The sequence below is a fragment of the Phyllostomus discolor genome, chromosome 5, assembly GCF_004126475.2.
Source record: "Phyllostomus discolor isolate MPI-MPIP mPhyDis1 chromosome 5, mPhyDis1.pri.v3, whole genome shotgun sequence".
Lineage (NCBI taxonomy): Eukaryota > Metazoa > Chordata > Mammalia > Chiroptera > Phyllostomidae > Phyllostomus > Phyllostomus discolor.
In genome coordinates, this window is record NC_040907.2 from 82695089 (window position 1) to 82704126 (window position 9038).

A 9038-nucleotide genomic window follows, 5' to 3' on the forward strand; every position below is an offset into this window, starting at 1 on the left:
ATCAATGAAAAATAGCATAGAAAATCAATGACATAAAAATGCAGGTTCTTTGGGAAGATCCCGTAATTGATGCACCTCCTGCCAGACAGGTCAGGAAAGAAAGAGAGAGGATGCAAATTGCCAGTATCCTGACTGAGAAGTGACATCAGTGTAGAACATATAACTACAAATCCCCAGAGTCACTAAAAACATGATAGGGGTACATTATAAAAAACTTTATGGAGATAAATTTGAAAACTTAAATGAAATGGAAAAGTGTCTTGGAAGAACTAAATTACCAAAGCTTAATCAAGAAGAAACAAATACCCTGAATAGCCCTCTACATATGAAAGACATGCATATATAGTTTAAAACCCTCGCAAAAAGAAAACTCTGGGTTGAAACAGTTTCCCGGAAAAATTCTACCAAACTTTCAAAGAAATAATACCAATTCTACACATACCATTCCACAAAATAGAAGAGGATGGAACACTCCCCAGCTTGTTCTAAGAGTCAGCATTAAACTGATATTGAAACCAAATAAAGACTTTACAAGTTAAAGAAAACTACAGAATGCTTTCCTCATGAAAATGACGTGAAATTTGTAGAGAAAAATTGTTTAAATCAAATCCAGCAATAAATAAAAACAATATATCATGATTCAGTGGAGTTTATCTCAAGAATGCACAATTTAACATTTGAAAATCAATCAGTGTAATTCAGCATATTAACAAAGTACATATGAAAAACCATGTGATTATCTCCACATGTGCAGAAGGATCATTTGGTAAGTTCCAACATCTGTTCCTGATTTTTAAAAAACACCTTGCAGAGGTGTGTCTTGCTGGCTGTTTCTGAGATCTGCAGCTTTGGAGCCTCTCTCTGTCTCTCACATGTACCCTGCTTGATCTCCACCACTTTTGGAAATTTTAAAAAATATATTTTATTGATTATGTCATTATAGTTGTCCCAATTTTTCCCCTTTGTCCCCCTCCATCTGGTATCCCCTATTCCCTCCAGTAATACCCCCTTAGTTCATGTAGATGGGTTGTGCAAGTAAGTTCTTTGGCTTCTCCATTTCCTATACCATTCTTAACCTCCCCTTGGCTGTTCTGTACCTACCAATTTGTACTTCATAATCCCTGCACCTTTTTCCCCATTCTTCCCCTTCTCTCTCCCAACTGATAATCCTCCAAATGATCTCCATATCTATGATTCTGTTCCTGTTCTGCTTGTTTGCTTAGTTTGTTTTTTTAGATTCAATTGTTGATTATTGTAAATTTATTGCCATTTAATGTTCATAGTTTTGATCTTCTTTTTCTTAAATAAGTCTCTTTAACATTTTATATAATAATGGCATGGTGATGATGAACTCCTTTAGCTCTACCTTATCTGAGAAACACTTCATCTGCCCTTCAATTCTAAACCATAGCTTTGCTCGATAATCTAGGTTGTAGGTCCTTGCTTTTTTATCACTTTGAATATTTCTTGCCAGTCCCTTCTACCATGCAAAGTTTCTTTTGAGAAATCAGCTGATAGTCTTATGGGAACTCCTTTGTAGGTAACTCTGTTTTTCTTTTGCTGACTTATAAGATTCTCTCTTTAAGCCTGGCTGGTGTAGTTCAGTGGGTTGAGTGCGGGCTGCGAACCAAAGTGTCGCAGGTTCGATTGCCAGTCAGAGGACATGCCTGGGTTGCAGGCCATGGCCCCCAACAACCGCACATTGATGTCTCTCTCTCTCTCCCTCTCTCCCTCCATTCCCTCTCTAAAAATAAAAAATAAATAAAATCTTAAAAAAAGAGATTTTCTCTTTATCTTTAACCTTTGGCATTTTAATTCTGATGTGTCTTGGTGTGGTCCTCTTTGGTGATGGGAACCTCGCTGCCTGGTATCAGAAGCTGTAACTCCCGCCAAGGCTAAGGCTGAGGGAATGGCCTTGGACCATAAGCCAGCAAGGAGACAAAAATTTATCTCCCTGGCAGGAGCACCACTTCTGCTCCTCTTACTTCACCCTGCCTGGCCCCCAATGCTTGGTCGGTTAGCCAGTGACGGGTAAGATTCCCCAGGGGGGGAATGATATAAGACAGGCACGATCACGTAGGAGGCCCCCAAGGAAGGACTTTGAGGGCTACAGCAAAAGGGGGTGATGGACCCTCACCCCTTGGCTTTGACATAACCTGAGTCCTCATTGTCTGTGAGAAAATCTCCTAATCTGTTGGCTGCTTTACTTCCCTTCCTCCACCTAAGCCTGAAACAATGACAGAGGGTGGTGCAGCTCTGTGCTGGAAAGGGCCGGTTTCCTGGGTAATCAGGCCTAAGAAAGAATATGTAAAACCCTTGATGGTTAGAATGCTTTGTTTAGGATGCTCTAAATTAAATGATAAGGGTCCAAGGAAGAAGTAAGTTTGTTCCTTAAAGTTTTTTACAGCTCTTTAGCTATCTGACCCTGACTCAAAATAGGCCCTCCGAGTTCCTTGTTATCTATTGTTTGATCCTTACTTCCTGGCAATGAGTAATGAGCTTTACCTGAATTCCTGTGTAAACGAACCCAATAAAAACCATTGAGGAAAAGGCTCTTGGTCCTTGTCCTGTGAGAGATTGGCCACCTTTCCTCCCCAAGCAGATCATGTCTTGGTAGACTTATTCTCATCAGTGGAGGACAGGGGGCTCTGTGGGCAAAGCTCCCCCACACTTTGGGTCCATCTTCTTTGAGATTCTCTGTGCTTCCTAGACTTGTATATCTATTTCCTTCACCAAATTAGGGAAGTTTACTTTCATCATTTTTTCAAATAAGTTTTCCATTTCTTGCCCTTCCTCTTCTCCTTCTGGCACCCCTATGATTCAAATATTGATATATTTGAAGTTGTCCCAGAGGCTGCTTATACTATCCTCATTTTTTAAAATTATTTTTTTTTCTATCTGTTCTGATTGAATTTTTTTTCTTCCCTATTTTCCAAGTTATTGATTTGATTCTTGGCTTCATCAACTCCATTATTATTTCCCTATAAATTGTTCTTTATTTCAATTCATGTAAACTTCATTTCTTCTGGGTCCTTTTTTTTATGCTGTTGAAATACCCAGTAAGTTTCTTGAGCATCCTAATAACCAGTGGTTTGACCTCTGCATCTGAAAGATTGCTTATCTCCATTTTGTTTAGTTCTTTTTGAGTTTTGATCTGTTCTTTCATTTGGGCCATGTTTCTTTGTCTCCTCATTTTGACAGCCTCCCTGTGTTTGTTTCTATGTACTAGGTAGAGCTGCTATGACTCCCTGTCTGGGTAGTGTAGCCTATTGTAGAAAAGTGCACAAGTAAGCTGGATGGGGGTGGAGGCTTAGGTAATCCAGGGCCTTAGGTAATTAGGAGGCCAGGGCAGAGCAACCCATGTGAACCAGGTTGATGTAGTCTGTAATATGGCGTTGTTGCTATGTGGCTCTGTGGCTCTGTGTAGGGGAGGGTTCAGAAAGGGGACAATGCTGCTGCCTGGCCTCTGGGGTTTTGTCTGGGGGGAAGCTGTCCCCCAGCACTCACTCTGATGTCAAATACTTCAGTTTTTCTCCTTATACCACACGTACCCTTCCAGCTCTGCCCCAGTGCTGAAACCCAGAGGGTGTGAGTCTGTGTAAGTCCTAAGTCCATTGCAGGCCCTTTAAGAGGAAACTCCTGAGAATCCCATAGTTTCTTCTGCCGCCCCAACCCCCAATGGTCTTTACAGCCAGAAGTTATGAGGACTTATCTTCCTGGCACTGGAAACCCAGGCTGGGTGGTCTGGTGTGAGCCTGGGATACCTCAGGAGTGAGGGATTTTGATCCACCTAATTTTTATCCTCCTAATTTTTATCCACCACATGTGGGTGTGGGACTGCCCATTGTTCTGCATTTCCATGTCTCAGTGCCTGTCCATGTCTCTGCCCCTCTTACCTGTCTGGATGAATGTGACTTCTTTATTTCCTTGGTTGTCAGGGTGATATTTATTTTATAGTCTAGTGGTGATTTTTGATGTCAAAATTTCTTCACTTACTTTATAATTCTTTCACTGAAAATAGAGTTTTCATTTTACCCATCTAACTTTAAATGCCATCTTGACACTAAAAAGGTCAAAGATTCATACAAAATATGAAACAGAGCCAAGGCCAAGTAATTACCAGTGGTTAATGTATTCATTTTTTGTTCAATGACTTCACATGCACAAAGAGGTTTCCATATACTAGGACTGTATTAGAATTCCATAATCACATCTACAGAATACATATACTACCAGTTTTGACAGGTAAACTAATGTCTCATGCCTCTAACAGGACAGTTCTGTTATGCATCCTGAAAAAGAGTCATGAAAACACACCACTAGTGCCAAGTGACACAGGTATAAAATAGGGCTTGTTAGAGGAAAGACTTACAAGTAGGAAGTAGTCGTGTGCAGGAAAACCCTCAAATCTGCTTATCCCACAGCTCAGGCCAGGCAGAGAGGGTCTTCATGCACTGTGGCCAATGTGTCAATACAGTGGGGCCCCTGTCCCTTTAATTCATGTGTCTACAGTGATGAGGCCCTTGTGAGTTAAAGTGGGGAACTGCTGTGACACTAAGGAAGGCTTCCTGGTCACACAAAGGGAGCCTCCGGAGTCCTGTGGCTAATATTTGCCCATTTGATTAGTCTAATTCAGACCTGCTGAGCCTGCATTCCCTTATCTTTTAAAAGAAGAGGGGCTAAGAGGTTGAGGTTAACATTTGATAATTGCTATTCTATCGTAAGTGAATTTAGTAGTTGAAAGATGTGGTACCATTCCTAAAAATATTACTCAGTTTCATATAATGAATTCTAGCCCTCTGCACCTCATTTAATGGGATGGTCAACCTAAAGCCCTTTGGACCTTGAGATTTGATTGTTTGACTAGCAGTACAATTATTTCCAAATTTAGTAAGAACAGTTAACCACCAGAGGGCAGTCAGATCACAAGGCAGTAAGGAATGATGTGAGCCCCAGGTGGAGAGCAAGGTGTACATTCACACGAAGTACGCCTGTTGTAACCCACCCCACCATTCTTTTGACATTGTTTCTGTAGGTGCTGACTCTGACTGATACATAAACAAGGATGTAGATAAACAGCACATTAGTAGAAGAATTCTTGGAACTAACTTTAAAGGATGCAGACTCTGACCCTCAGGCATTCCAGCTCTCGGAGATTTGCTGACCTTCAACTGTAAGACTAGGATGAGGTAAAACAAGGATGATGAAAACCAGGATGATGCACACCAGACCACCATTTGGCCAGCTTTAAGGTCCTTATCAGAATACACTGTGCTTGTCTGCATGTAGAAAAATTTTCAACACCCTCCCCTTGATCTCTGTTCTGCTTCCTACTCCGTCCTTATTAAAACCTCTGCCTGCACTGAGATGTTAAGATGATCTTTGGGATGAGAGTCCCCCATCTTCTCGAAATGCCGGCACTTGAACAAACCTTGTTTCCTTACATCAGCCCCTGTCTCTTGAGTACTAGCCTTTGAAGCTGAAGGCAGTTGAACCTGGGTTTGGCACACTATGACTTTTAAAATTCTGATTTCAATGAAATTTCATGAAAATTTTATTGCCTGCTAAGATTATGTCAGTCAATTCTGACGTGTTCATGTGTGCTGGGTGTGGTGTTCCCCACACCACCAAACAACCTAGTTCAGTGGCCTACACTTTAACTCACTCTGGCACTATCTACCAGAGGGAGCATCAGATTCCACATACTAAGGGCTCTGTCTTACAACATGGCTCCCCTACTCCGACTTCAGACTCCAATTGCAAGTCCAAGTTGTCACCTGGGCTTCCGACCCACTATAATTCTTTATGGCCAAGTAGCCTGTGCTTTTTGATGAGTTGATAAACAGAGTATTTGGAAGCCTCTATAGGAGATAAGTCTCTTGGAGATTCTTAACACTGCAGCCAGAGTAGCCCTTTAAAAACGTCCCTCCTCTACTCCAAATCCTGCAATGGTTCTCCATTTCACTAAGTAAAAACCAAAGTCTTCCTGTTAGCCCCCTCCTTTTACCTCGACCTCATCTAGTACTAGGGACGCTCCTGCCTTAGGACCTTCTCATAGTTGTCCCCTCTGCCTGAAATGCAGTTCTGATGACCTCCTCCTTGCATTTGATTAATTTGCTAGAGTGGCTCACAGAACTCAGAGAAATTATTTCACTTACTAGATTTCTGATGCACTTGCTGATACATCATTAACGGATATAACTCAGGAACAGCCAGGTGGAAGAGATGCCTATAGTAAGATACAGAGGAAGGGTGTGGAGCCCCCATGTCCTCTGAGGGTGCCACTCTCCCAGCACCTCCATGTGTTCACCAACCAGAAGCTCGCTGAATCCCCTCCTTTTTGTGTTTTTATGGAGACTCCATTACATAGGCACGGCTGATTCCACCTCCAGCTCCTCTCCTTGCCCCAGAGGTCAGGTAGGTGGGACTGACAGTTCCAGCCCCTTAATCACATGGCTGGTTCTTCAGGCAACTAGCCCCATCTTTAGGTTTGGTCCAGAAGTCATCTTCATCCTTCTCATTGCTTTTCCAAGGGTTTTAGGAGTTCCAAGGGTTTTAGGAGTTCTGAGCCAGAAACAGGGATTAAAACCAAATATATATTTATTATAAATTTCAATACCACACCCGCCTACTTCACTCTGTGTTCTGTGTTGTGCTGGGAGTCTAATGACTAATGCCTTCTAAACAGCCCACAGCCCAAACAGGCCATGTTAAGGTGGAAAGAATGGCTGCGCCTTCACCGTGGGGTTTCTTTCCACTCATTAAGTCTGTATCAAGCACTTACTATGTGCCAGCCGCTGTTCCATGAACTTGGGTTTGCCAGTTAACAAAGCAAAGATTCCTGACAATGTGGAACTGACATCCTGGTGGGAGGATAGACCCAATAAAAACAAAAATAAATAAGTAAATTATGAAGTGTGTTAGGAGATAAGTGCTGTGGAAGATAGGAAAAGCAGAGCTGAGTAGGGGGTGGGGGAAGTTTGGATTCAGGTAACAAGTTTGCAGTTCTAAGGAGGGTGGTTAGAATAGGCCTTTGTCGGGAGACATTGAACAAAATTTGAGGTGAGGGAATAGGCCACGTGGTCTCTGGGGAAACACATTTCAGGCAGAGGGGACAACTATGAGAGGGTCCTAAGTCAGGAGCATCCCTAGTACTAGATGAGGTCAAGGTAAAAGGAGGTGGCTAACAGGAAGACTTTGGTTTTTACTTAGTGAAATGGAGAACCATTGCAGGATTTGGAGTAGAGGAGGGACGTTTTTAAAGGGCTACTCTGGCTGCAGTGTTAAGAATCTCCAAGAGACTTATCTCCTATAGAAGCTTCCAAATACTCTGTTTATCAGCTCATCAAAGTGCACAGACTACTTGGCTATAAGAAAGAAGGAAACCTTACCTTTTATAACAGTATGGATAGACCTGGACAGTACTATGCTGAGTAAATAAGCCAGTCAGAGAAAGACATGTATTGAATGATTTTGCTCATATGAGGAATCTAAGTGAACAAGATAAACTAACAAAAAAAATGGAAACAGACTTATAGATACAGGGAACAGACTGACAGCTGTCAGAGGGGAGGGGTAGAGTTCAGGGACTGGGTGAAAAAGGTCAAGGGATTAAGAAAAAGGCAAAACTCATAGACACAGACAACAGTACGGTGATTACCAGAGGGAGAGGAGTGAAAGGGGGATAAAGGGTGACTGAGGGAGACTTGACTTGGGCTGGTGAACACACACTACAACATACAGATAGTGTGTTATACGATTGTATACTTGAAACCTATATGATTTTTATTAACTAATGCCACCCCAATACATCCAATTAAAAAAGGGGGGAAGCACAGAGAATGACAATTAAAGTCAACCATATTCTGTCACCATTTAGCTAATAGTAACCAATGCAAAGATATCCTCACTGTGCCATGTGGTTGGCACTGTGCCAAGCACTTTACACACCTTCCCATTTAATCTTTCCAATACCTCTGTGATGGTGTCACCACTATTAGCTCTATTTTAAAGATAAGGAAAAGGAGATTGTAAAAGTTTGTGACTCATCCAAGGTTTAGATTAAGTGTGTAAATGGAATTCTTGGAAGCTGTAACTTGAAGAAGAATGCCACTGATACATGTGAAGAAACATAGCCTAAGCAAGAGTTAGTACCCTAGTGCTGAGGGTACTGAAGATGGTGATGGTGGGGGCATTGGGAGGAGCAAAACGTTTGATTTTGACCACCACCTGCTTCTTTGAAGTTCTGTCTAGCCATCACACCACAAATGTATTACCCACATGGTAACTGGACTGACTTCTGTACTGTTGATTTTTAAATTTCCCTCTAGAGTTTGGCCTCTCTGTGGTCTGTTCTGTACAGATTTGGGCTTTTAAGGAGCAGTACCCATCACTGAGCCAAACGGGTTCCACTTAAACCTCAGTGGTTTAAAATCTCACTCAGGCAGCGCTGGTAGGAGGAATGTTTCAGGACTGGTGCTAGTCAGTGACAAGGTAAGCAAAGAAATTGAAAGTGTTTATAAACTTTCATAGCCATTTTAATAGTAATTTTATGTCTGCTGAAGCTAATAAATCGGGGGCTTATATTTAGTATGTCTTGTTTTTAAACTTCACTTTTCATATAATTTTATAGTGTTTACTTGAGAGGCTGAATATACCATGATCCGACCTTATATAAAAACAGAGCTCTCACCCCCAACCTGCAGCTGCAACCTGTCTAAGAAAATAACCCCTTATCTACGATAATCAGCCTAGGAAGGTAGCCTGATATTAGACTTAGCCAGATTGCCAGTTTTAGTAACAACCCAGGAAGCTAAACAGTAACTTCTGATAGTTGGCCCCAAATGGCCAGGACTTGATTAATAACTGACAGCTTCCCTAATTTTTGTTTCTGCTTCCAACTCACAACCAACCAGTGAAAGCCAAACATGGCTAGCTGACCACAACGGATGCCCCGCTTCTAATCAGTCTACCAACAGTTTCCCCGTGCCAACAGCCTCCATTGAGGGCATACCTAAAGCCTCCCCATCTTTCCGCTA